This window comes from Triturus cristatus, chromosome 1_2 (genome assembly GCF_964204655.1).
Source record: "Triturus cristatus chromosome 1_2, aTriCri1.1, whole genome shotgun sequence".
Lineage (NCBI taxonomy): Eukaryota > Metazoa > Chordata > Amphibia > Caudata > Salamandridae > Triturus > Triturus cristatus.
This window is the reverse complement of record NC_140580.1, coordinates 953,203,821-953,231,359: the sequence shown is the minus strand read 5'-3', so window position 1 is coordinate 953,231,359 and position 27,539 is coordinate 953,203,821. Positions and strand designations below refer to the sequence as shown.

Sequence of the window (27,539 nt, the reverse complement as noted above, 5' to 3'; positions counted from 1 at the left end):
TAGCTTATGTTAGTTTATTTCTATGGGGTGTGTCTTTGGCATAATTGGGGTGCTAAAGTGGGAGGGGGAAAGGAGTTGAACAGTTGATTTGTTGGTTGCAGTGTATGAGACGCATCGCTGATTAGTTCGAATCCTTATGCTAGAGAACAATGAGGTCACTGTACGCTCGGAGAGACACTGGAGCACGCACACTGCCTGCCGGTGTTGGACATACCTGACTAGCAATATTCGTAAATGGGGGCAGCAGGGATAGAGGCGGGTTGCCTCAAATTGCTGACATGGAATGTACGGGGGCTTAACAACCCCAAAAAAATCAGGCAGACGCTAGCATACCTTGATAGGCAGCACATAGATATTGCGCTAATACAAGAGACGCACTGTGCACCGACGCATACGTCTAGTGTGGGGCGGAGATGGGCTGAGTCGGTGCATCAATCTCTGTACTCATCCTATGCTAGAGGGGTGTTAGTACTGGTCAAAAGGGGACTACAGTTTCAGATAGAAAATACTGTTGCAGATGACTTAGGGCGCTTTGTGATTGTTACAGGTCTACTGCGGGGGCAAAGACTGGCCATTGTGAGCACATATGGGCCAAATGTGGATGATCCGCAATTTTATCATTACCTGTGGGGCAAGCTGAGAGACATTCAGGCTGCGCATTTGATCTGGGGTGGAGATTTCAACATAGCGTTAAAGGATGATCTAGACAGATCCGGATCAACGACTGAGCCTCACAGACGGGCGCTTCATGTCCTGCAAGACATAATGGTGGAGAGGGGGCTTATTGATATCTGGAGACGTAGGAATCCTGAGGGGAGGGAGGCCACGCACGCATCGGTGGCGCACGGCAGCTGGTACCGCATCGACTACTGGTTGGTATCTGGGGACGTTGCCCTATGGACTAGAGAGGTTAGGCACTTACCGCGAACACTGTCTGATCACAATCCAGTGCTCTTATCCTTGGCATTCCCACACTACATACCACCCCCTTTCAGTTGGAGATTTAACGCAAAAGCTCTCTTGGATTCCATGTATGTAGACAGTATTGCGCAGGCGATACAGGACTATTTTGCTCACAATGCCCCTACTATGAAAGATCCCGGCATACTGTGGGAGGCTTTCAAAGCAACGATCTGCGGTGTTTGTATAAGCACGAACGCTGGTATCCTAAAAGATATACGGCAACAACTAGCGACAAGAGAAGACAAACTGAGAATGCTGGAGGGGGAATATGAGAGAACACAAGATACTAAAATACTGGGAGACATTAGAACAATACTTACTGAGTACCAAAACTATGCGGAAGATGAAACTAAATACACGATGAAGAGGCAGATAGCCAGGGCTTACGGAGAGGGGGGGAGATCGGGCAGACAATTGGCAGCTAACATATGTGGAGGTCGCACACCACAGACCATTCATATGGTACGCAACAAAGAGGGGGACAAGAGATTTGGCGCACAGGAAATATTAAGCAAGTTCGTAATTGCATATGGTGAAACATATGCCTCTAGGCCCACAGCGGGCCCGGCTGAAATAATGGAGTATCTAGAGGACGTGGCGATAGCGTGGCTATCAGACACGCATGGGGAATATTTGTCCCTGCCCATCACGGTAGAAGAGGTCACGGAAGTGATTAAAACATTACCAAATGGTAAGGCCCCAGGCCCAGACGGGTTTACATGCAAATTCTATAAGGCCTTTGTAGACCAGCTGGCACCTTGCCTGGTGGAGATGTATGGTAATGCCCATGAGCAGCAGCGCCTGCCACCGACTCTACGTGAGGCACTCCTACTGGCACTGCTCAAACCACAAAAGGATCCAGAGCTCTGTGACTCGTACAGACCCCTGTCTCTTATAAATGTGGACAATAAAATACTGGCCAAACTGCTTGCTGCTCGGCTGAACCCTTTAATGTCTAAATTGATATTGCCGGACCAATCTGGGTTCATCCCATCGCGATCCACTGCACACAATACGAGGACTCTATTTGCATTGTCCCACTACCTGGCACCCACGACTAGGGCTGCGGCGGTGTTCCTAGATGCGGCCAAGGCCTTTGATTCGTTGGAATGGCCATATTTAAACACAGTGCTACGGAGGATGGGATTTCCGCCCATGTTTCTCAAATGGATAAACCTGCTGTATGACGCACCGGTGGCGCGAGTCCGGGTGAATAAATACATCTCGGAGCCCATCAATATCTGTAGGGGGACTCGACAGGGATGCCCTTTGTCCCCGCTATTGTTTGCTCTAGCGTTGGAGCCGCTAGCATGTAAAATTAGACAGGGACATCATTACTTGGCTCTTCAATTTCCGCAAAGACCACTGCACATATCATTATATGCCGATGATATGTTACTATATGTGAGGGACCCAGGGGAAAACCTGAACCCATTGCTAAGAGAATATATCAAATTCGCACATCACTCGGGTATAAATATAAACTGGGCTAAATCTGTGATTATTCCCTTGACGGATAGCACAAACCCGCACCCCATGGAATACCCCTTGGAATGGCAGACTGACCCGGTGAAATATCTGGGTGTGTGGTATCACCGTGACCCTGAAATCGTCATTAGGACAAATTATGGGAGGGCAATAGATGCATTGGAGGGGAAGGTGCGCAGATGGATTCAGTTACCGCTTTCTCTGGCGGACCGCATTGCCATTGTAAAAATGGTACTACTGCCTAAATTATTGTACCTCTTCAATAACATACCCATCCAGCCCCCTACAGAGGTTTTTCGTCGCATCACCTCGCTGGTCCTCCAGTTAATCTGGGCGGGAAAAGCGGCTCGGATTGAATTGCGAACGCTTACACTGCCATATTGCCAGGGGGGTTTCGGAGTTCCCGATTTGTTTCTGTATTACCTGTGTGCGCAGGCGCAATACGCCCATTTTTGGTATCACAAAATCCCATACTTAACACACACTGCAATCGAGGAGGGGGACGCTCTGCCGATCCCGCTGGAGGCAGTCATAACGCATCGTAGACCTCCATTACATAAGAATGACATCAACACGATCGATGCCACGAACAAAGCCTGGCATCTTATGGGAAGGAGAGCTAATAAACTGCCGCTATACGCTCCGGCGCTCCGGCTGTACTGGCATCCAGAGATTTCGGTCACCCAAGAGGAGGTGGGGGTCGGATTACTACGACAGGTCGGCATTGACACTCTGGGGGATCTTTATGAAAATGGTAGCTTCAAGACGACTGAAAACCTGACATTTATTAGTAATCAGACACTACTGTTCCAATTTAATTATCACAGGCTACAAAATGCCATTAAAAAACTGTACCCCACATACCCGGAGGAACCACCGGTGCTGGCCGCTTTGCAGTGGATAATTATCACGCCTAAGGCTACAAACCTGGTGTCCACGCTATATACTAAAATGCAAGGCGACATTGCGGCGACCACATATAAAGCTATGGGTAATTGCCACCTAGATGTTCCCCTGACTGAGGAAGACTGGGTTACAGCTTGCACACTGACTGGTATGCTGACGCCTAATGGCAATCTGCGCATTATCCACTTCAAATACTTACACCAGACGTATTATACCCCTGCCAGATTGCATAAATATGGGCTACGTAGAGATTCCAGATGTGAACGCTGCAATGAGGAGGGGGCAGATTTTTTTCAATTAGCATGGTCCTGTGGGGCGGTTGCGGAATATTGGATGCAGGTGACGCAGATGCTGGGGAATATGGTGGGGGGTGAAGTGGGATGCAATGCTCGCACATGCCTGTTGGGTCTACTGCCTGGGGTGAAGGCTCAAAAGCGCAACTTTTGTGTAGTCTCCTTGCTGTTGGCCAAACGGAGAGTGTCGCTCTGCTGGAACGGCAGGAGGGCACCAAAGCTTACAGACTGGATTGCTGATTTAACGTACTGTAAAGACACACTAAAAACATATGAAGAAGAACTGCCCACCAGGTCAAAACCGCGAGACTACTGGCAATACTTGACTCAATATCTGCAGCAGTCTCAGGGAAACTGAGTACCTGTTTTCTTTTAAATCCAGTGATGTTTTCGGAGGGTGTGAAGGGCCTTTGATTAAGAATGCACAATCGGATGATGGATGCTGTTATACTGTGACCACAATGTTCTGGTTGTATTCACTTTGTATACTTCTCAAATGCTAATAAAAATAAAAAAAGAAACTCATCAAGGAATCAACACCTAAAAGGATTTTTGATAACATCACCCGAGAAGAAAGAAAAGCTCTCCACCTCCTTCAACAGAGAATGGATGTCATTATAAAACCGGCAGACAAAGGTGGTGCAGTGGTTGCCATGAAAGTAAGTGATTATATTGAGGAAGGAATGAGACAACTAATGGATATCAACACTTACAAACCTTTAGAAACTGATCCCACAGAAGACTTGAACAAAGAACATGGTTGTAAGATAAAGGAGCTTAAACCTTATTGAGGAACCAACAGCAGTTATACTTGTTCATCCCAAACCAAGACCTGGGAGATTTTATATGCTTCCCAAAATTCACAAAATGAACAATCCTGGCCGTCCCATCATCTCTGGCAATGACACAGCCACTGAGAGACTATCTTTATTTGTCGACCTGCACCTCCAGCCCATTGTACAGGAACTTCCATCATTTGTTAAAGATACCAGTCACTTCCTTCAGATTATTGAAAAATTAAACCAAACCTACACATTTGATGATGATACTCTTCTGGCTACATTTGATGTTACATCATTATACACCAATATACCACATGAGGATGGGCTTATGGCATTATCTGAAGCTCTTGATAAAAGAACTGTGAAAAAGCCATCAACAAATGTGCTTACCAACTTTGCAAGAGTTATCCTTAAATCCAACAATTTTACATTCAATGGTAAACACTATCTGCAGATACAAGGGACTTCCATGGGCACTCGGATGGCTCCATCCTATGCAAATATCTTCATGGGCAAACTAGTGAACTGTATACTTGCTACTTCTAGCATCAAACCACTGGTATGGCTACGATACATTGATGACATATTTATAATATGGAATGCAGGAAGTAGAACATTGGAACAATTTACAGCTTATATCAACAATATCCATCCTACCATCAAATTTACCAGCAGCAATACTAAACAGAAGCCTCATCTCCCTTTTCTGGATCTGCTACTCACCATTCATGAACACAAAATTACAACTGATCTGTACCACAAGCCTACAGATGCTTATTTGTATCTAAACTGGACTTCATGTCACCCACACCACACTAAACTGAGCATCATCTACAGCCAAGCACCCAGAATAAGACGCATCTGCAGCAATGAGGAAACCTGTAAAGACCATCTACAGGAGCTTGCTACATTATTTAAAAGGCGAGGCTATCCTCTGCATGTCATACAGCAACAAATTGACAAGTCTTTGCAGTTACCCAGAGAAGCACTTATTTGGAATACCAACGGCAAAAACAAAAGTGACAGAACTCCATTTGTAGTTGACTATCATCCATCAGCTCCTAACTACAGAAATATAAAGCAAAAAACATTTCCCTTACTGTCCACTTGTGAAAAATTGCAAAAGGTTTTTCCAAAACCACCAGTCATTGCTTACCGCAGAGCTCCAAATTTATGGTCTCTTATTGTGAGAGCTGAACTCAAGCAAGCTGTAACAAATGCAGGGGTTTATTGCTGTGACTTTAAAAGGTGCATCACATGTGAATATCTTTTACAAACATCATCTGTAACTAGTTCTGTTACGAGAAGGACCTATGCAATAAGGCAGCATCTTACATGTCGCTCAACATGCATTATTTATGTGATTCAGTGCCAACGGCAAAGCTGTAAAAAACAATATGTAGGCCAAACAGTGAATGACCTCCGTACACGATTCAGGAACCACAAGTCTGCAATAATAAATAAGAAAATTGACCAGCCTGTAGCCAATCATTTCAACCTTGTGGATCATTCACTATCAGATTTGAAGATTTTCCCCGTGGAACATGTTTCAAAGGAAGAACTACTGGACTCCAGGGAAAACTTCTGGATGTACCGTTTAAAATCACTGCATCCAGATGGACTGAACATTACTGACAACACAACCTGATTACTGCATATCTCAAGAGCTCTCAGGACTGCATTGATTCCACATTCCAAATGGAATCTTCACTCATGATGCTTTTTGAAAATTCAGCTGTGTCATCTGTGCAGCCACAGAGCAAACCATCTTGTACTACCTGAGGAAGGCGGAAGCTGAAACGTTGTAGTGGAAATATATTTTTAAACAAAGAAACAAAGCTAGCGGTATCCCTCTAGGAAAGCACCGGATTCATCGTTACCCCATCATATCTATTGGTGATATATTCAATTCACCATAAGTGTGCAATCTTGGTTAGCACCCGCCAGCACAGTGCTGTTCCAGTTCCTGGAATGTAAATGAGAAAATAGCACAAGATGCACCACTCAAAATGTACATTGAGAGTGGTGCATCTTGTGCTATTTTTTCGGAAATATATTTTTGTTCTTTGGTGAATCTATCTGTTTGAGTCACTTCTTTCTTGCATATATATATCTATATATATATATAAAAACAAGCAATTGCAGCCTACTAAACACCAGAGCTGAATCATGCCATAAGGATTCTCTACCATACATGAAAAACATGCATTAGAAACAGGAGAAAACAATAGCAAAACTTGTTTTAGAAACTGTTTTAATGCTCAGCACACAGTAGAAATCCTCACAAATCACTGAAAGCATAGGAAGCTCCCAGGCTGCATTGCAAACACCCAGTCTAAAAAGACTGAAAAGCTACCTTGTAGCTGCATAGCAATAAACTGACACCGTGCCTTTAAGGCACACCTGACCCCCAACTTCCCATCATGCCTCAGGGGTGACAGTTAGGTCAGTTGTTCTTTGCGGAGACTGAAAAAGCCATGGCACAAAGGGTTAACAACATCTTCAAAATATAACCATCCTTTGCCCGGGGAGGCGGGAGGGTTGCTTATGACTTTGATGAGGATACCCCGGGAAGAGAACTAGGATTACAGGTAAGTAACTAATCCTTCTCTTCCAGGGAATCCTCATCAATAGTCATAAGCATTAGAATAGAATAGCGAGCCTCACCTCCCTGCGGGCAAAGGGGAAAAAACAGAAAAATGATCAGTAGGCTTAGAAAGAAAAAACTAAGCTACCCAAATAGATTCCTCAAGGAGGCTTGGCCTACTTGAGCATCAGCCCTGGAATCAGATTCTAGGCAGTAGTGCCTCGTAAAGGTTTGAACCGATTTCCAGGTTGCCGCCTTGCAGATCTCTGACATTGGGACGTCATGCAAGAAGGCAACAGTGGCCGCTTTCCCTCTAGTGGAATGCGCCTTAGGAGGCAACGGTAAGGGCCTTTTCGCCAGCTGGTAAGCTAAGGTCATGCAGGACACAATCCATCTCGAGATGGATCTCTTAGCGGCTGGGAAGCCTGTTCTCATGGCGCCATAATTGACAAATAACTGATCTGTCTTCCTGATGCCCTTGGTACTTTCTAAGTAGAACTTAAGTACCCTCTTGAGGTCCAAGGAATGAAGCGACCGCTCAGCCGGGGTCGCTGGATTCAGAAAAAAAGGAGGAAGGGAAATGGACTGATTAATATGAAAATCAGACACTACCTTAGGGAGAAAAGATGGATGCGCCCTTAAGACCACTTTGTTATGGTGAAAAACAGCGTAAGGCTCCTTGGTACACAGAGCTTACTCTGCGCGCCGATGTAATGGCTACCAGAAAAGCGGCCTTCCAAGACAAATGCTGCAAGGAAGCTCTATAGATTGGCTCAAAGGGCGGGCCCATCAATTTGGATAACACCAGGTTCAACTCCCACGGAGGAGAAGGGTTTCGAACAGGGGGATACACTTTCTTCAACCCCTGTAAGAAGTCCTTGACCACCTGCATTTGGAAAAAGGAGGGCTGACTAGGAAATCTCCTGTACGCTGTAATGGCAGACAAATGGACCCTGATAGAAGCATACTTTAAACCTGATCTTGCTAAGTGCAGAAGGTAAGGGAGAATGACATCCTCCTGCCCCTTCGTAGGATCACGGTGATGTTCTCTACACCAACGAAAAAACCTCTTCCACTTGAACGCATACGACGCTCTTGTGGAGGGTCTTTTCGCTTCTTTCAAAATATGCATACAATCAGGAGGCAGATTCAAATGTCCGTATTGCAGGACCTCCGGAGCCATGCTGCCAAGCTCAGTGATGGAAGGTTGGGATAAAGAATCCTCCCGCCCATCTTGGTCAGCAGGTCCGGCCTGCAAGGCAGTCTCCTGTGTGGAAGCACCGACAGATGAAGAAGGTCCGGGTACCACCACTGCCGTGGCCAGTCTGGAGCAATCAGAATCATCGTCATGCTGGATCTGAGTAGCTTGGACACCACCTTCGGGATCAGGGGCAGAGGAGGAAAGGCGTAGGCATATGTCCCTGACCAGTCCATCAAAAGCGCATTCCCCCTTGTCCCTGGACGGTGGAATCTGGACACGAAGGCGTGGCATTTTGTGTTTTCGTCGTCTGCGAAGAGATCTATCTCCGGACGACCCCAACGATGGAAAAGGTCCGCCACCACCTCGTCGTGCAGCACCCAGTCTGGCTGATCTTTGAAGTGCCTGCTGAGTGCGTCTGCCTTGATATTTAGCTCTCCTGGAAGGTGCACTGCCACTACCGAGAGGTTCCGGGCGAGAAGCCAGTGCCAGATCGCCTGAGACTCCAGGGAAAGAGGACGTGACCGAGTTCCACCCTATTTGTTTAGGTAGAACATGGTTGTCGTGTTGTCGGTCTGGACCAGGACCGAATCGGACTCGATTGCCGGTAGGAAAGCTTTCAGAGCAAGGTGGACTGCTCGGAGCTCCAGCATATTGATGTGGTAGGTCTGTTCCTTCGCCGACCACCGCCCTTGTATCTGAAGGCACCCCATGTGTGCCCCCCAGCTTTGCAGGGACGCGTCTGTCACCACCGACTGCACTGGAAGTGGCTGGTGAAAAGGGACTCCCACCATCAGATTCCGCTGCTGAGTCCACCATGTGAGGGAGGATCTCGCCGCCTGGGAGAGACATATCTGATCTTCCCAGCGACCTGTTGACTGATCCCACTGGTCCTCTAGAGTTTGTTGCAAAGGCCGCATCCTCAGCCGTGCGTTGGGGATAAGAAAGATGCAGGACGCCATGGATCCCAGCAGGGATGCCACCTGTCGGACTGACGGGTTCTGCACCTGGAGCAGGAGTCTGCACTTCCGTTTCATTGAGGACAGTCTCTCCTCCGAAGGATACGCTCTTCCCACGCTTGTGTCCAGAACGGAGCGAAGGTAGTGGATGGTTTGGGCGGGCTGCTGCACTGACTTCTCCATGTTGACATGAAGGCCGAGATCGTGCAACTGTGTTAGACAGATCTGGAAGTCTTGCCTCACCTGCTGCTGGGATGGACCTTTCAGCAGCCAGTCGTCTAAGTATGGGTAGACGAAGAGACCTTTTCTGTGAAGAAAGGCTGCCACCACTGCCATGCATTTGGTGAAGACTCGCGGAGCCGACTTGAGTCCAAAGGGCAGGACCTTGTATTGATAATGTTTGTGGCCGACCACAAACCGTAGGTACTTGCGATGACGCTTTGCAATGGGAATGTGGAAGTACGCATCTTGGAGGTCCACCGAACACATCCAATCCCCTACTTGTAGATGTGGACATATTTGATGAAGAGCCAACATGCGAAACTTCTCCTTGACTATGACCTTGTTCAGAAAACGAAGGTCCAGGATCGGCCGAAATTTGTGCTCCTGATCTTTTTTAAGGGACCAGAAAGTACCGGGAGTACACTCCCTTTCCAATTTGAGAAGGCGGAACCTTTTCGATAGCCTGGTTTTGAAGAAGGGCCCTCACCTCCTTTCGAAGCAGCTTAAACTGGTGAGGACGGGACTTTTTTGGTGGTATGTCCTTTGGAAGCGCACAAAAACGAAGCGCATATCCATTGCGCAGTATATTCAGCACCCAGCGATCTTTTGTGATGCTGTCCCACTCTCCCAGATGTTGTGAAGCACTTCCTCCCACTGGAGTGGGCAACGGCGGCAGAGAAAGCCACTGCTCATGACTTCCCTCCTCTCGCCGTGGTAGAGGACTGCTGTTGGTGGCCCCCTCTACCTCTGTTGGACTTTCCTCCCCGATATTGTGACTTTCCCTGAGCCTTATTCTGGGACCACTGAGGGGTTTGAACCCTCTGTTGAGGCCCCTTGCGCTGGTTGGGTCTGTAGCAGCGTCTGAACTCTTTCTTTTTCTCCAACCCAACCGCCTTGAGGGTGTCCAACTCGGTCTTCATGCGACCCATCTCTTCGTCCGCATGCGTGCCGAAGAGAGAGGAGCCAGAGAATGGAAGGTTCAAGATTCTGCGCATCTGGTTTCAGCCCTGTTAGTCTCAACCAGGACGATCTCCTGGCGCATACTCCATGCGCGTAAGAATGCGCTGATAGCACCGCTCCATCCGCCGCCGTGCTAATCGTCAGATTAGCCACCAAGGATCCCTCAGTGACTAGCTCCTCGAAATCCTTTTGGTCCTCCTTTGGGAGCTTGGATTTGAACCGCTCCAAAGAGTCCCAGAGAGCTCGGTCATAACGGCCGAGCAGCGCAGCCGCGCTGGAGACCTTAAGGGATGCAGCCGCCGACGTGCAGGCTTTGCGACCCCACGAGTCCTGAGCTCTGCTCTCTTTATCTGGTGGGACAGAAGAAGATGACGATACTGCGTGAGTCTTCCTTGCCGCCGCTACTATTACCGAGTCTGCAGGAGGGTCCATCTTAACAAAGACCGGATCAGAGGTAGCCGGCTTATATTTCTTAAGGATGCGAGCCGGCACCGCCTTGATGGCTGCTGGAGTTAAGAAGGTGTCCATGACAGGTTCCAGGATCCCAGGAACCAATGGAAGCAGCGGTCGAGATGCAGTCTTCTGATGCAAAGTCTCGAAAATCACCGTCGTCGTGACTTGCGGGACTGACATCTCAATGTTGAGCTTCTGAGCACCCCTCTGCAGAACCTCATGGTAAGTGTTGATATCGTCTATGGGAGAGACCCTGGACACTAGGCTGTCCGAGAGCGTGGGGGAGTTATCCCTCTTTGAGGATCGGGTGGAGGAAGTCGAGGAAGTAGATGGTGTTCTTCTACCTCGTCGATGATCACGGGCCCGTGATCTGACTGCACGATCTTCTCGTCTGGGGGAGCGCGATCTATGGCGCTGTCTCTCAGGTGACTTCTCGCGTGCTTTCCTGGGAAGGCTCACTCTCTCCACTTCGTCCACAAATCTTTGAAGCGGGGATCTATGCGCCAGACTGGCATACTCTTGCATCCTCCTTGTAGCCCCTGAGTCCTGCCAGTGATGTACGGGCAGCAGCCATCTGAGCGACAGTGGAACCGCAGGAGTGGTCTCGCGTTGTCTTGAAGGAGACCTGCGGACATGGCTAGCCACTTCCCTCCGTGAGAGACCTTTGCGGAGTAGCTGACCTTGGAGAAGCCCCCTTGGATGAATGAGAGGACGAATGGCGTGAAGCTGACTCTAGGACCACCGATCCATCCTCCGACCTCAACGAGGCCTGTTTCGACGTCGAGCGGGCTCTCGACGTCGATCTGAGCTCCTGCCTTCCTGCTTGTCGGGCCTCTCGTCTGCTCGACATCGAACGCCGAACAATGTGCCTCGACGTTGAACGGCGATGTGAAGCCGACGACGGAGGGACTCTCTCACTCGAGGCCGAACGGCGTCTAGACGACGGCGGAGCTGCATCCAATCTCGACGTCGACGGTCTGCGCGACGACGGCTGAGGGGTATTTCTCGTCCTCGAAGCCGAACGTTGTCGAGACGACGACGGAGACCTCATCCTCGACGCCGATCGTCGCCTGGTTGACGACGGCGGAGGAGTCTTCGCTCTCGACGTCGATCGCTGGTGGTTCTGCGACAATGGAAGTGAGCCTGCCCTCAACGACGGAGGGGTGACACTCGACGCCGATCGACGCCGAGGGTCTCTGCTCCTCGACGCCGATCGTCACCGGGTTGACGACGGTGGAGGGTCTCTGCTCCTCGACGCGAACGTCGCCGGGTTGACGACGACAGAGGGTTCTTGTCTCTCGACGCCGATCGTCGCCAGGTTGACGACGGCGGAGGGGTCTTGTCTCTCGACGCCGATCGTCGCCGGGTTGACGACGGCGGACGAGTCTTCGACGTCGACGATGTACCTTTTCTCGACGGCGAGCCCGCTGTCGAAGGTCTTTTCTTGGAAATATGACCCACCTGAAGATCTTTTGCCAGCGCCATACCCGACGCTGAAGCAGAAGGACGCGAGGACTTGCTTCTAGAAGGCGTTCTAGACCTCTTGGAGCCCTTCTTTACTGGAGATCATCCTCTAGATGGTTTACCTGCCAGGCCATACAGGCGAATTCTTTCCCTGTCCTTCAAAGTTCTTCTGGACAGGTTCTGGCAGTGAGGGCAGGTCGTAGGATCATGGTCCTCCGGTAGACAATGGATACAGACCCTATGAGAATCAGTCTTGGCCTTCTTTTTGCCATAAGAAGGGCAAGGGTCAAAAAGAGATGGCATTTTAAGATATTAAAAAATGCCCAAACCTGTCAAAAAGGACAGCCTCTTACTTTAACTGACGAAAAACGTCGAAGTAAGGAATAAAAGTTGTGAAAAGTGAAAATATTTTCTGACAAAAATCTGAAAAGAGTGGAGCTGTGTTGCCAGGATCCTTCCTGAAGGAGCCGGAAAGGACAACTGACCTAACTGTCACCCCTGAGGCATGATGGGAAGTTGGGGGTCAGGTGTGCCTTAAAGGCACGGTGTCAGTTTATTGCTATGCAGCTACAAGTTAGCTTTTCAGTCTTTTTAGACTGGGTGTTTGCAATGCAGCCTGGGAGCTTCCTATGCTTTCAGTGATTTGTGAGGATTTCTACTGTGTGCTGAGCATTAAAACAATTTCTAAAACAAGTTTTGCTATTGTTTTCTCCTGTTTCTAATGCATGTTTTTCATGTATGGTAGAGAATCCTTATGGCATGATTCAGCTCTGGTGTTTAGTAGGCTGCAATTCCTTGTTTTTATATATATATATATAGATATATATATGGATATATATGTGGGGCACATATAATATAGTGTTTCCGGGATCCCGCGCATGGGCGGGAATATTCTAATGCTTATAACTATTGATGAGGATCCCCTGGAAGAGAACACTCTTATACAGTTAAAAAACAAAATTACACCTGAAATGTATACACTAAAATAGACCTATGCACACAAGTAGGTCACTAATTAGGAATTTCCACACATGAACGGATGCCTCGGGCCCCAGCATTCCATATTTTCAGCCTATTGTCCATGCATCACAGGTATGTTAAAGCTGACAGGGGCATGAATGACATTGTAGCACTATCCATTTCCACTGTCAAGCTTTAAGCATTCTAATCAACCACTAATTAATTCTGAATACTTCTTCACAGGCTTGGGAACAGATGCTCTACTCATTCACAAGTGTTTCAAAATGATTTTGTAGATCTACTTCTGAAGTTTTCTAGTTTACATACGAAAAGCACAACTTTGAATGAAAACAACAACAATGAATAAAAGCACAATTGTGAACCGCTTTGTTTTCTTTAGAGGTACATTCTCAAAATAATTTTCCACAGTCACACATTAGCCACTGGAGAATATTGGATTTTGAAACCTCAAACCAATCCAATCAATGCAACTCAATGGAGCTGAATAAACATTATCCGAACTTAGAGCAACTCTTCCTTCTCATCCTTCCTTTAAACCTGACCCTGTTACTCTGGAAGTGGATTTATCTCTTGTCTTGCTCTTCAGCTCTTATGCACCTAAAGACAGGCAAGCGCACTAGGAATCTGCAACAAAGCAGAACTGAGAATTGTTAGACCTGGCACCTTTTGACGTTTTTCCGCTGTCTTTTTGTTTTCTGACCTCCTGTTTTGATAGTATGCTGGACTCTGCTTTTACTGGTTCAGTATCTCTGTACACTTTTTTCATTGCTGCCCTTCCAAACCATTCAGTTACCTGCAAAAAGAATACACACACTGTAACAATATCAGGGAATCAGTATTCCTACTGGTTTTAAACTGATCCCTGTACTTTTCAGGAGTGATCCCATACTTAGTGAGAAGGGCATCCTTCATGTCAGTGTAGGTGAGGTTGTACCCCTTACCCAAAGCCAACAACGTCTCCCTTCTCTATTCTGAGAAATTAGACCACCATCCTGCCCCCCAATTCTTTTCAGGGACCCCATTCATGTGAATAAATGCCTCATAGCCCTGAAACCACCTCTTTATGTCATCTCACTACTCTTTTCTACATTCTTGGGAATATGCACTACTCTAGCTGAGTGCACGGAGGTATTGCTGCCACCATCTGAACTGGACTTACTCCTCTGATCCAGGTCCTTTACTCTAAGCTCAGGGTCTAAAAGCATCTTATTTTCCTCCATGACTCGATGCTCTCTTTAGTCTTCCATTTTTAGCCTCTCCAGCTCTATTTGATGCCTCCTAGCTGCTCTCCTGTCCTCCAGCTCTACTGGGGACAGACCACTGCTGCCTGGTCTGGCTGGAGGGTACCTTCACTCCTGGCAGCTCTTGAGCTTTCAGCACATCCTCCCTTGGAATTGGCTCCTCGGTCCTCACGCGAAGATCTCCAGAATGCCCACTGGCATTTCTCACTGCCACTCAGGCACTCAGCACCATTTATAGCACCTCTTTCCTGGTGAGGCCTTTAACTTGGACTTTGAGGTTTTTCCAAACTGCTTTCAGTCCCTTCACGATAAAGGATTCAAACCCATCCTCCTTAAAAACCACTCCTAGGGTCACAACTGATGACCCAGAGGCGATCCCTCTCAGGACCACAACGGCACCCGTGGTGGGCTGAGTGTTAATGGGGATCTTTTCCCGTGTGGGGTTACCCAGAGAGGTGGTATCCATTTCATATCCAGCTATAGGATATTCCTGTGAAAGGAGTGTGGTGTATCCACTCCTTACCACCCCACGTGGTAACAGTTTGTTGGAGAGATTCAACCAAACCTTGAAGGGCATGATCAATGGTCTGATCAAACCCATGAATCGTAAGTGGGACGCCCTCTTACCATGCCTTCTCTTTGCTTACAGGGAGGTATTGCAGAAGTCATTAGGATTCAGTCCCTTTGAGTTGCTGTATGGGCACCATGTGAGAGAACCTTTCAGTCTGGTGAAAGAAAGCTGGGAGAAAGCTCTCAGAAAAACTCCCCAGGATGTATTTGGCTACATGCTAGCCCTTAGAAACCAGACTCTGCGCTTCAGGAGACTCGCTCAGGAGAACCTAGAAGCCAGCCAGGAAGAGATGAAACATTGATATGACCAGAATGCTACTCTGGTGGAGTTTCAATCTGGCCAGAATGTGTGGGTCATGGCCCCAGTAGCGCCTTGTGAACTTCAGGACAAGTGGACTGGGTCTTTTGAGGTGAGCGCAAGAGTGATATCACCCACCTGGTGAACTTGCAGACTCCATGGAAGCGTTTGAGGGCTTTACACGTGAAAAGCTTCAAACCTCTCTTTAGGAGGTCTAAATGAAGTAAGGATGCTCTTGGCGACAGATGATGAGGTTAAAGAGGAGAGTGAACCTCTCCCTGATCTCCTGAACGCCAAGGAGCACAATGGGTCAGTGGAAGGTGTGAACCTCTCCCCTACACTGACCACGGAACAGCAGAGTTACTGTTGCCAGCTGTTTGGGTAGTTTGCCACACTGTTCTCTCTGACCCCAGGTGTCATCCACTGGTGTACCCGTGATGTGGATACTGGGGACAGTTCTCCTGTGAAGCACAAAGTGTACAGGTTGACTCACAGGGTCAGAGACAACATCTAGGAAGGTTTCTAAGATGTTGGTGTTAGTGTTAGGGGTGATAGAACCCTAAAACAGTCCTTGAGCCAGCCCAGTGGTCTTGGTCCCAAAGGCTGCTGCACCCAGTGCCACTTCTGAACTTGGGTTCTGCGCAGACTACAGTGGGCTCAGTGCCATCACCAGGAGTGACACACACCCCATCTCCCGAGCTGATGTGCTCTTCGATCGGTTAGGAGCTGCCAAGTTCTCAGTACGTTTGATTTAACATCTGGGTACTGGCAGATTGCCTTGAATGATGGAGCCAAGGAGAAATCTGCCTTCCAGTTCCGGGTTATGCCCTTTGGGTTAAAGACTGCCTCTGCCACCTTTCAGAGCTGGGTCAACCAGGTTTTGGCTGAACTGGAGGATTTCAGTGCCGCCTGCATGGATGGCATTGCAGTGTTCAATTCAAGATGGGAAAAGCCCTTGCACCACCTCTGGGAAGTGTTGAAGGCTTTGCAGAAGGCAGGCCTTACGATCAAGGCCAGTAAGTGCCAAATTGGGCAGGGGTTCGTGGTGTACTTAGGGCACCAAGTAGGAAGCGGCCAGGTGGCGACCCTACAACCTAAGATTGACACCATTCTGGCTTGGGAGCCCTTCAAGACCCAGACTGCAGTGAGAGACATTTTAGGTCCCTTCCGGTTACTAAAGGATATTTGGCAAGAGTTATGGCCATCATTGTTGTCCCCTTGGCAGAGCTGACTTCCAGGAAGCAACCAAGGAAAGTGATCTGGACTGATGTCTGCCAGATAGCTTTTGATGCCCTGAAGGCAGCCATGTGGACAGCGCCCGTACTCAAGGCACCAGACTTCTCCAAAGAACTCATTGTGCTGACAGATGGTTTAGAGCATGGTGTGGGAGCTGTGCTCTCACAACTTAATGAAGAGGGCTTAGACCAGCCTGTAGTCTTCCTTAGTAGGTGTCTACTCCCCAGGGAACAGACGTTGAGTGCCATTGAGCTGGAAGCTTTTGCTGTGGGCAGGGTGTTGAAGAAGCTAAGACCCTATCTGTTTGGGACTCACTTCCGAGTACAGACAGACCACAGGCCCCCTCAGATGGTTAATGCAGGTGAGGAGTGAGAACCTAAAACTGTTGAGGTGGTCCATCTCCCTTAATGGAATGCACTTTATGATGGAACACCGCCCTGGCAAAGAATGCTTCAACGCTGATGGTCTATCCAGGTTCTTCCGCCTTAGTGAAAAGAACTCCCAGGTGGGTAGACAGTTCTCCCTACATTCGTTTGGCTTGTTTCCCCTGTCTTTCTGACCTCCTGTGTTAACGGTATGCTGGACTCTGTATTTGCTGGTTCAGTGTCTCTGCGCACTTTTTCACTGCTGTTCAGTTCTAAAGTGCAAGTGCTCCCACTGTAAATTGTGTCATGATTGGTTTTCCATGATTGAGATATTTGATTTACTAGTAAGTCCCTAGTACAGGGTATTGTGTACCCAGGGACTTTAAATCAAACTCTACTAGTGGGCTTGCAGCACTGGTTGTGCCACTGACACTAGTGGCATTTCAAAGGTGCCAGACCTGCCACTGTACTGTCTGCACGCCCTGTTTTCAACTGCTATGTCAACCTGGCAAGTGCACCCTCTTGTAAACACAAACAAAGAGGTAGAGCAAACAATAATCGGCCTATGTATGTTTGCAAATGTAGTAGATTTCAGAGAGCACACTAACTTTGTAAAAGGTGGTTTTTAAAGTGTATGTTTGAAAATTTTACTTTTAGAAAGTGAGCCTTTTCTTACTTAACCATCCTGTGTTTCCCTGCCTGTTGTGTATTCGACATCTGGTTTTGGGGTGACAGGAGCTGGGAATGTGGGGTTGAGGTGTGTCCTGCCTTTCCAGGGTGACTCACAGCCAGGCTAAATAGACCTTTCTGCATTTAGAGTGGTGGGAGGAGGTTTCCACTAGCACCTGAAGAGACTGTGTCTGCTCTAAACAATGCTGTCTCCACCTCCTGTAGTAAAGCTGGACCAGGGAGGATAGAACTGGTTTCTACTGAACTCATAGACTTTCTGCCTAAAACTTCAAAGGGATAAGTGGTATAAATATTGAGTCCCTTTACACAGAACTTTAGAACTCTTTTGGACTAAGGAACCTGCCACAATGAAGAGTTAGATAAGCTGTGAGGAGGAAATACCACTTTGCTGTGTGCTTTGCTGTGTTGGCCTGCAGTGGCTGTTTGAGCAGTGAAAAGGACCGGACTGAACTTTCTGCAACTTAACTTCCAAATTTTCTCTCAGGGCTCGAGGTAGACCTTGGTCTGTTCATGAAGACTCAGGAACAGCAAAGACTTCGCCATCCTCCACGTACCCGCTTCTGGAACTAAATGTATTATTTTAAAGAACAAAGGTCCTTGGCATAAAAGGAAATAATTCGAATGTTTCAACATAGACTACAATGAGCACTATGGAGGTTCTTCCAATGTCCAGCCGGACAGAGGAATATTTATTCAAGTGAGGTAACAAGATGGGCAAAATACAAGGCACAACAAAGATGGCGAACGGCACAGTCCTGTACCGAGCGTTTGAAAAGAAGGTATAAGTGGTATAGATGCAGGAAGGAAACAACAGGCAAAAAGAGGGGAGAGAGCAAAAGGCGGCTTACATTTACATAATAATACTATGTAAGCTCAAACCAACAAACAGCACACTCATTTTTTCACAATGGTTAAATAGTGGTGTTTGTTACATAGGTCGACGTTTCGATCCCTAGCTCTCAATACTAAGGGATCATCATCAGGACTAGGAATTGAACTGTTGCCTGATAGAAAGTGTCAAGGAGCCTGGGAGCCAGCTCGCAGTGGAACTGGGAAGGCTCGGTGAATGCCAGGGGCAGCTCAATGGGTGCCTGGAGTTCGTCGGCAATACGTGAAAGCCTGACGAGGGCGTCTGGAGCAGCCAACCGATCAGGAGGGCTGGAGCTTATGAATAAAACCAGGGCGCAAGGGGCCAGAACCGAGTGTTCAAGGGCCTGCGGTGGACAGTCTATGCAGCGGAGTGGGCTGCCAGACAAGGCGGGACCGGAGCTCTCAATGAGTAGCTGGCGGCCGGAGGAAGCACGGGTCTGCTTTTCCGTTCGGCGTGATAGCCTTAAATCTACATAAGAACCCAGTGGTTCTAAGATCGAACCGCAGGCAGAAACAATGGGACGGCCCGGAGGGTTTGAAATATTTTTGTGGACCTTGGGGAGCGTGTATATAACGGGTGTGCGTGCTGACTTAACGTTGAGAAAATTAAACTCCTTTTTTGAAAGGAAGCCAGCAAGGAGACCCTCTGTGGTTGTCTTGAGGATCAAACCCTGAATCTCTTTAGTAGGATTCGATGCCAACTTCAAGTAGTGTTCTGTGTTGTCAAGTTGGCGTTGGATCTCCGATATGTACGCTGTTTTTTCCTGGAGCACTATTCCACCACCTTTATCTGCACTTTTGATGATCAAGGAGTCGGTGTTCTTTAACTGGGTGATAGCTTGTTTCTCTTTGCGTGTAATGTTAAATGGGATGAACCTTTTGTTGTTCTGTAGATTAGAGAGATCTTTCAATAACATTTTCTCAAAGGTGATTACCTCTGGGGGTACCATACTGGCTGATGGTGAGAAAGTGGATGGGGGCCGGAAGGGAGTATTAGCCACTTGATCTGGCATAGGGTGCAGTTGAAAAAATGCTTGTAGGCGGATGCGCCGGAAAAATCTGAGAAGCTCAGTCTGTAGGTCCATGAAATTGGGTGGAATTGTAGGGACAAAGGATAAACCTTTTTTGAGGAGAGAGAGTTCGTCGGGGGTCAATGAGTGAGAGGAGAGATTGAAGATGGGAATCACATCAGTATGTTGGTTGGCAGAAGTATCTGTCATTACCATTGGTAAAAATTGTTGCGTGTGCGTCTCTCTCCCGGTGGATTGTACCACCGCTGAGTTTTCTTCACTCTGCCTCGTTGGGGTTGCTCTTGTTGGCCCCTGGCTAAAAAAGTGTTTTGATTTAAGCCTCCACGTCTAGTGGTACTAGTTCCCTCTCCTGGGTCTGAGTTGTCGGATGAATCAGCAGATGTATCCGAAAAGCCTACTAAGTTGTGGCGTCTGTTGTAGCGGCCCCACGGACGGTTGTTTTGATGTGTAGAATAGGACCTATTAGTATAGAAGTCTTTTTGCAGGTAAGGGTAGGTAGTCTCAATGTTATAGGTTTTTATGTCTTTCTTTATTTTGTTAGCTTTCTTGTTCTGTTCGATTCTATGGAAATCTGCAACAGTTTTCTCAATTTGTTCCAACAGTTTTTTGGCATCAGAGGTTGCGTTAGAATCTTGAATTTGTTTCAGTATATCTGAGATCTCGGTTTCAAGCACTTTCAGAGTTTCAGTGGCGATATCTATTCCTAGCACTAGCCAGTGGCGGGAACATGTAGTTCCGATGTAGCTGAAGTTAGAAGTATATTTAGGGTTATCGGTGAAGATCCCAGGGATATTACGTACTTGCAGGCCTAGAGGGATGACTTCTGCTTTGAGATAATCTGTGAGCATGAGGATCATTAATTGTAACCGGACCTGCTTCTTTCTGAGTTTCTCCAATTGATCTGGGACTGAGGAATTAGATAGGGTGGGTATTTCAGGGGCATCTGAGAGTAACGATGGACCTGAGCAAAGTTGTTTAATGTAATCATCAGTATACAACGGTGCAAAAGCTGACATACAGTAGTGTAAGGAAGGGGACTTGAAACAAAAATGGAAAGTAAAATGAAAGACACTCTTAAAGACTAGGATGGCCTAACCAAGAGATTGGTCGGGAGGGAATCAAACCCTTGCAATCCAGCGATTGCGCTCAATGTAGAGAAAAGAACAAGGGGACCCGTTTTGGTAGCCTAGGGACCTCGGGTAATAACTTATTTTAAAGAACAAAGGTCCTTGGCATAAAAGGAAATAATTCGAATGTTTCAACATAGACTACAATGAGCACTATGGAGGTTCTTCCAATGTCCAGCCGGACAGAGGAATATTTATTCAAGTGAGGTAACAAGATGGGCAAAATACAAGGCACAACAAAGATGGCGAACGGCACAGTCCTGTACCGAGCGTTTGAAAAGAAGGTATAAGTGGTATAGATGCAGGAAGGAAACAACAGGCAAAAAGAGGGGAGAGAGCAAAAGGCGGCTTACATTTACATAATAATACTATGTAAGCTCAAACCAACAAACAGCACACTCATTTTTTCACAATGGTTAAATAGTGGTGTTTGTTACAGAGGTCGACGTTTCGATCCCTAGCTCTCAATACTAAGGGATCATCATCAGGACTAGGAATTGAACTGTTGCCTGATAGAAAGTGTCAAGGAGCCTGGGAGCCAGCTCGCAGTGGAACTGGGAAGGCTCGGTGAATGCCAGGGGCAGCTCAATGGGTGCCTGGAGTTCGTCGGCAATACGTGAAAGCCTGACGAGGGCGTCTGGAGCAGCCAACCGATCAGGAGGGCTGGAGCTTATGAATAAAACCAGGGCGCAAGGGGCCAGAACCGAGTGTTCAAGGGCCTGCGGTGGACAGTCTATGCAGCGGAGTGGGCTGCCAGACAAGGCGGGACCGGAGCTCTCAATGAGTAGCTGGCGGCCGGAGGAAGCACGGGTCTGCTTTTCCGTTCGGCGTGATAGCCATTTGGCCCCTTGCGCCCTGGTTTTATTCATAAGCTCCAGCCCTCCTGATCGGTTGGCTGCTCCAGACGCCCTCGTCAGGCTTTCACGTATTGCCGACGAACTCCAGGCACCCATTGAGCTGCCCCTGGCATTCACCGAGCCTTCCCAGTTCCACTGCGAGCTGGCTCCCAGGCTCCTTGACACTTTCTATCAGGCAACAGTTCAATTCCTAGTCCTGATGATGATCCCTTAGTATTGAGAGCTAGGGATCGAAACGTCGACCTATGTAACAAACACCACTATTTAACCATTGTGAAAAAATGAGTGTGCTGTTTGTTGGTTTGAGCTTACATAGTATTATTATGTAAATGTAAGCCGCCTTTTGCTCTCTCCCCTCTTTTTGCCTGTTGTTTCCTTCCTGCATCTATACCACTTATACCTTCTTTTCAAACGCTCGGTACAGGACTGTGCCGTTCGCCATCTTTGTTGTGCCTTGTATTTTGCCCATCTTGTTACCTCACTTGAATAAATATTCCTCTGTCCGGCTGGACATTGGAAGAACCTCCATAGTGCTCATTGTAGTCTATGTTGAAACATTCGAATTATTTCCTTTTATGCCAAGGACCTTTGTTCTTTAAAATAAGTTATTACCCGAGGTCCCTAGGCTACCAAAACGGGTCCCCTTGTTCTTTTCTCTATCTGGAACTAAATGTGCCAGCTGACACAGAGGAACAAACAACTAGATGCGGTCAGCGACGATTTGCACCAACACTGGTCTCACCAATGATGCTGCCAACAAACTGCTGCTTGCACTGTGACCTGAGGGCACTGCACTGCACACCACCTGCTTCACATCACCACCCTGGTATTAGAGACGACGACGCTGTATGTCGACATCTAAGCCACTTCCTGCACCATGGCCCACAGGCATCGCTTGTAAGTTACTCAACGCACTGCCCATTCCCACAATGCAGCCGTGCCCCACCGACGCTGGCACCATCGAGTCTAGATCGTCTGCCGACGACTGCACTTCAGTAACAATGCTGCTGCTTGAACTATGACCTGCCAGCACCGCGACGAGCATCACCCCGCTTCGCACCACAACCCTGGTTTCACCGATGGCGCTGGATGCCGCACCGCTGCACTTTGCACCACAGCTCAGATGCCTGCCAACACCGGCGCTCCCGACTTCAACCTCACAGAGTTGGATCCCCAAAGCATGTGACTTCAAGGGCCTGACTATTCCTGCACCGAGCTCTGAAGCAGACGTCTGCCGACGCCACATCTTCGGAGTTTATCACAAGGTCCACAACGCCCTACGTTTCCAAGGTACTCTTTGCAGGACTTCCTGACACCATTGCTGGCACGGAACGCAACTGCCAGACCGAACTGTTGGATTTGTGTGTTCGCAACACCTTGATAGCCAGGACGGAGCTATTGACTTCAAGGAACTCTATTTCAAGGTTATTCTTGCAATATTCATATTTTGATTACTGTATGTTGGATTTTTAATGTTTTGGTTTTGTGGTACACAGATAAATATTGGCTATTTTTTTTAAACTGGTGTGGTGTCCTATTGCAGTGCTTTCACGGTAATACTGTGTGTTCCGTGCAAATGCTTCACACATTGTCTCTTGGATAAGCCTCACTGCTCGTGCCAAGCTACTTACTGGGTGAGCAGGGGTTATTTTAGAAGTGTAATCCCCTTATCCTGACTAGAAGGAAGGGTCCCTGCTTGGACAAGGGGCATACCGCTGCCAACTAGAAACCTCAATTTCTAACAATCAAACTGTGTCTTAACTATTTCTTACAAAAATAACGACCTGTATGAGTCAATAAGAAAAAAATGCACATCAAATAAGATGCTATTTTTGTGATCAGTGCTTAAGTCATATTTCTGTCCTACACTAATTTTGATGCGGATATTGTGACATACAACCTATGTTAATATCCCAGAGGCACAAATGAGGGATCTAGAAAGAAACAAACTGCAAACATTCTCTACCAGAAATCATGATATTTTAGATGTTACAAATTAACTGTATTGAGATTTGCAACGGAAAAATATTCACAATGACAGAACGTACAAATTGGACCAACACAGTATTATAACCAAATTGGTTACTTGAGTCCACTGACCTAGTGTGATCTACAAGGGGCTTCATGTTGCTACAAATGGTCCCCATGGTCTTAACCTTGATAATCTCCCCAAGCAGACACCACGTATATAACAGCTCTGCAAGACAGAACACACATTAGTCCAGAATTAGGGCAGATAATATAGTCCGTAATTTTTTAAAAGGGCAGATAATCCAGGTTTTTTCTTCTTTATTGGAAAATATGATGTACAGTGTAGGTTTTTTTAAAGCGACATTTTAAGGAAAGGACCAAATATAATGAGATTTTCGAAGATGTTTCTCTTGTATGTCATGACATGCGGTGTCCGAATTCTCACCTCCGAGCATACTCTAATAAGAGAGCATTCCAAGAAGGCAACTCAACTTTTAAAAAGAAACAGTGAAATCCAATGATCTTTCAGGCACCAAGGTATTTAGCCCAGTGCCTAGAAGATGAGAACAAAAATGAATTAGCACTAATAGCAAGGCAAGTATTAGATGATAATAGTTATTCGCACACTGAAGGAGATGTAGCTTCTTTGCCGTGCATAAAATATTTTAAAAAAACATTTTATCTCAATAAAGTTGATTATCAAAAAAAACATTTTATCACAAGATAATGAGATGTATCATATGTGAAAAACAATGGAGAAATTGAAAGGAGTATGTTACTTACCTTGTAAGGATCGATTTGTTGCATGTAATGCTGCAGTTTCACATGCATACCCCTTCCATCTAGTGTTGGGCCCGAACTTTACAACTTGTTTTCCTCGAAGAAGTCTGTGTTGCTGACGTGACATCAAGACTCCTCCTCTTTGGATGAATGCTGAACAGCTCCATAGTTAGATTGTTCATTTTTCCCCGCCATTATGGTGAGTGAAGATGCAGCTAGTAAAGATAGATAAAGGATTAAGAATTATATGTGTAAGGCTAAAACTTATATACATATTTGGATATAGCATAGGAGGGGCAGGTGTGGCGCAGCGGCCAGAGCAGGGGACTCCGGAGTGCGGGGCTCACAGCTCGATCCTCGGCGCAAGTGGCAGCTGAGCTCAGCACCATGCGACTCTGGGCAGTAGCTCACTTAATCTCCCCACCGGGCCCCAGAACCTTAAAACCTTAAGGGGTAATATGTTTGCGCTTTAGAAAATATGGTTTATTATTATATATTATTATTATTACATTATTATTATAATAGCATGTTTATACATGAAATCTGACACCGGAGAATGCCTGCCGGGAAGATGAAAGGACGATTGTGAATCTGCAGAGCTACACCCTATGAATAGAGGCTTACAAGGTAATTAACATACTCCATTCGTAGCATATGTTGGCTGCAGATGCACATGCTGAAGTCGTTTTCCTCTTGCTATGGCTACAGGCATAAGATGGTGAAGATGTGTGGAATTAAGTTCGTAACACTGTTTGATCAACAAGAGTTGTTGCCTTGCTTGGACATCCACACAATAGTGTTTAGTAAATGTAAGTGAATTTGTCCATGTAGCTGCCTCACAAATGTCAGCTAAAGGAATGTTCCATTGAAAGACCAAAGAAGCACCTTTCTTTCTAGAATGTGCTTGCAGAACTGATGGTAATGTACGCTTGGCTTATATTTAACATATCTATATGCATTTTTCTTTTCATCAAGCAATTCCTGTTTTCGAAATTGTGTTTCATTTTCTAGAGTTGGAAAAAGCAACAAATAACTGTTATGTTTTCCTAAAAGGTTTACACCTATCAATGCAATATATCAATGTCCTTTTAACATTAAGTGTGTGAAGTGCTCTTTCTGCAACAATCTCTGGTTTGGGGAAAAAAACAGGGAGGTTAAGTGTCGAATTTAAGTGAAAAGGGAATAACTTTTGGAATAAACTTTGAATCATCTGTACAAAACTTTAAAGCACGGTTCTTCTATTGTGAGGGCTTGTAACTTGCTAACCCTTCTTAATGACGTAAAAGCTACGGGAAAAGCAACCTTCCATGACAGAAACTGTAGTGGGCAGGAATGCAAAGGCTCAAAAGTAGTGGAGATAAGTCTTGTAAGTGCCACATTTAAATTTCATGATGGGGCTGGCGGTGCTCTTGTAGGAAATATTCTTTTAGGCCATTTCATGAAAGCTTTAATGAATGGTATGTGGAAAAGGGACTGGTGCCTTTAATTTCACAAGTATGCTGCAATTACAGCAAGGTGCAGTTATATGGAAGTGTATGTTACCCTTGATTCTTGTAGGTGCAACAGGTTTTAAAAAAAAAAAACATTTTATTAGATTTTTCTGTTTCATGTTATTTGTTACATTATCATCACATGACATCTTCCAACATAGATTACATTCTTATTTCCGATAGGTGTGTTTGTGTGCCTGTCTGAATGTTGTTTGTTAGACATTAGTAATTCATGTAATGATGATCGTTTTGACCCATGTGGGATAGTCCTTCCTGTCTCACGTCTGGTGTGTAGAACTACTAAGAAATTCAGTTTATTACTAACTTTGGGTTCCAAATGGGTAGAAGCGGTTGGGAAGCGGAGGGTGTTTGGGCAGTTGGCTTTTGTCTCTGGTGGCTTTGGCTTGGGGCTGAAGGGGTTCATTTTCGTTTATGGTGGCTCTATCCTTGTTAGAGCTGTCAAGGAGGCTCTGTTTGTTCGTTGTGTGCGAGGGGACTCTGTGGTGTTTGGGGTCCATGAGGGCGGCATTGGGGGGGGCCCGGCTTGGTTCTCCTGTGGGTGTTGGTGAGTCCGTGCGCGGTGGAGTGTCTGTCCCATTGTGTCGGAAGCGTTGAAGGAGTGCAGCCCATTCTGTGGAGATGTGGAGCTTGCGTACCCCCGTACTTCCTCCTCTCTAATGGCATCTTTCTCTGCTGCGCTCCATTTACTGACCAATCCTATCCACGCTGCTATTGGGGGTCCTGTTGTGGCCCGCCAATGCATAGCTATCCCTCGCTTTGCTAGTAATATAGCCAGCGACGCGAATCGCGTTTGGGTTCAGAGTTGTTTTCGGTGGCGGAACACACCCAGTGCACACGCTTACCATGTATTGATGGTTATGAGCTCCGTGACCTCTTCTCATACCATGTTGTGTACTGTGTTGCAGTACGATGCCAGAGTGGGGCAGCTCCAGAACATGTGTTGAAATGTTGCGCTGGGGGTGTTACAGTGCAAGCATGAGAACTGCGTAGTGGGATAGAATCTCTGAAGGTGTGCCGGCGTTAGGTAGGCTCGATGTAGGATAAAAAATTGGATGTCTTTAAACCTGGACTTACGAGAGACTTTCTCTGGGTACTATAGGGCCTGTTCCCATTCTTTGTCATGTAATGGGCGTTCGAATTCCTCTTCCCATTTAAGTCTCAGTGCATTTAATGATGTGGCGGTAAGTTCGCATATGGCCTTATATAGCCAAGTAATCAAGTGTCGCCCGGGGCCCATAGGCAGTGTCGTGTGGGAGTATCGGGTGTGTCGTCGGCTCTCCCTCGGAAAAATCCCAGAGCTTGCGGCAGTCTGATATGATCTGTCTGTGGAGAAGGAACAGTTCTCTTGGGAGGCTGCTTTCCTCTGCCAAACAAGCGATTGGGAAAGAGTAGTCCGCCTGCAAACAGGGTCTCCACTTCGATGAGCGATTGGTCCGTCCGTGTCTGTAAGGTTTGGGTTGTGTAGTATCCTTGACCCATGGGTAGGCCGGCTAGGGGCAACAGGGGGGTGTAGAGTGGGGACTCTCGAGATATACAGTGGATCTGTACCATACACCTATGGGATACGCGGAGCTGGGTCGAGTCCCTGAAAGTAGAAAGGCTGGTACCGGCAAGGGGCCGGCTTCTGAGCTGGTTTCCTCCAGGTGACGCCCCGCCATCCACCCGCACAGCCACTGGAGTTGTGCTGCCAGAAAATCCACCTTGAAGGATGGAGCTCCTAGGGCCAGAAGTACAAC

At 47.0% G+C, this 27,539-nt stretch overlaps 1 protein-coding gene across 14 annotated transcripts in view; it reads right to left on the bottom strand.

Annotated features, from left to right (window-relative positions):
• The window catches only part of ZNF618 (zinc finger protein 618), a 1,018,163-nt gene that overhangs the window by 863,698 nt on the left and 126,926 nt on the right, over positions 1 to 27,539 (bottom strand). For 2 of the 14 annotated variants that reach the window (XM_085610006.1, XM_085610026.1), the window contains exon 1: positions 23,642 to 23,740. The exons of 11 other annotated variants lie outside the window; for them this stretch is intronic. The gene's annotated coding sequence lies outside the window, so the exon portion shown is untranslated. Of the gene's footprint in view, positions 1 to 23,641; positions 23,741 to 24,295; positions 24,433 to 27,539 lie in introns of those variants that run through there. One more of the 14 variants, XM_085610001.1, reaches the window with a different exon arrangement.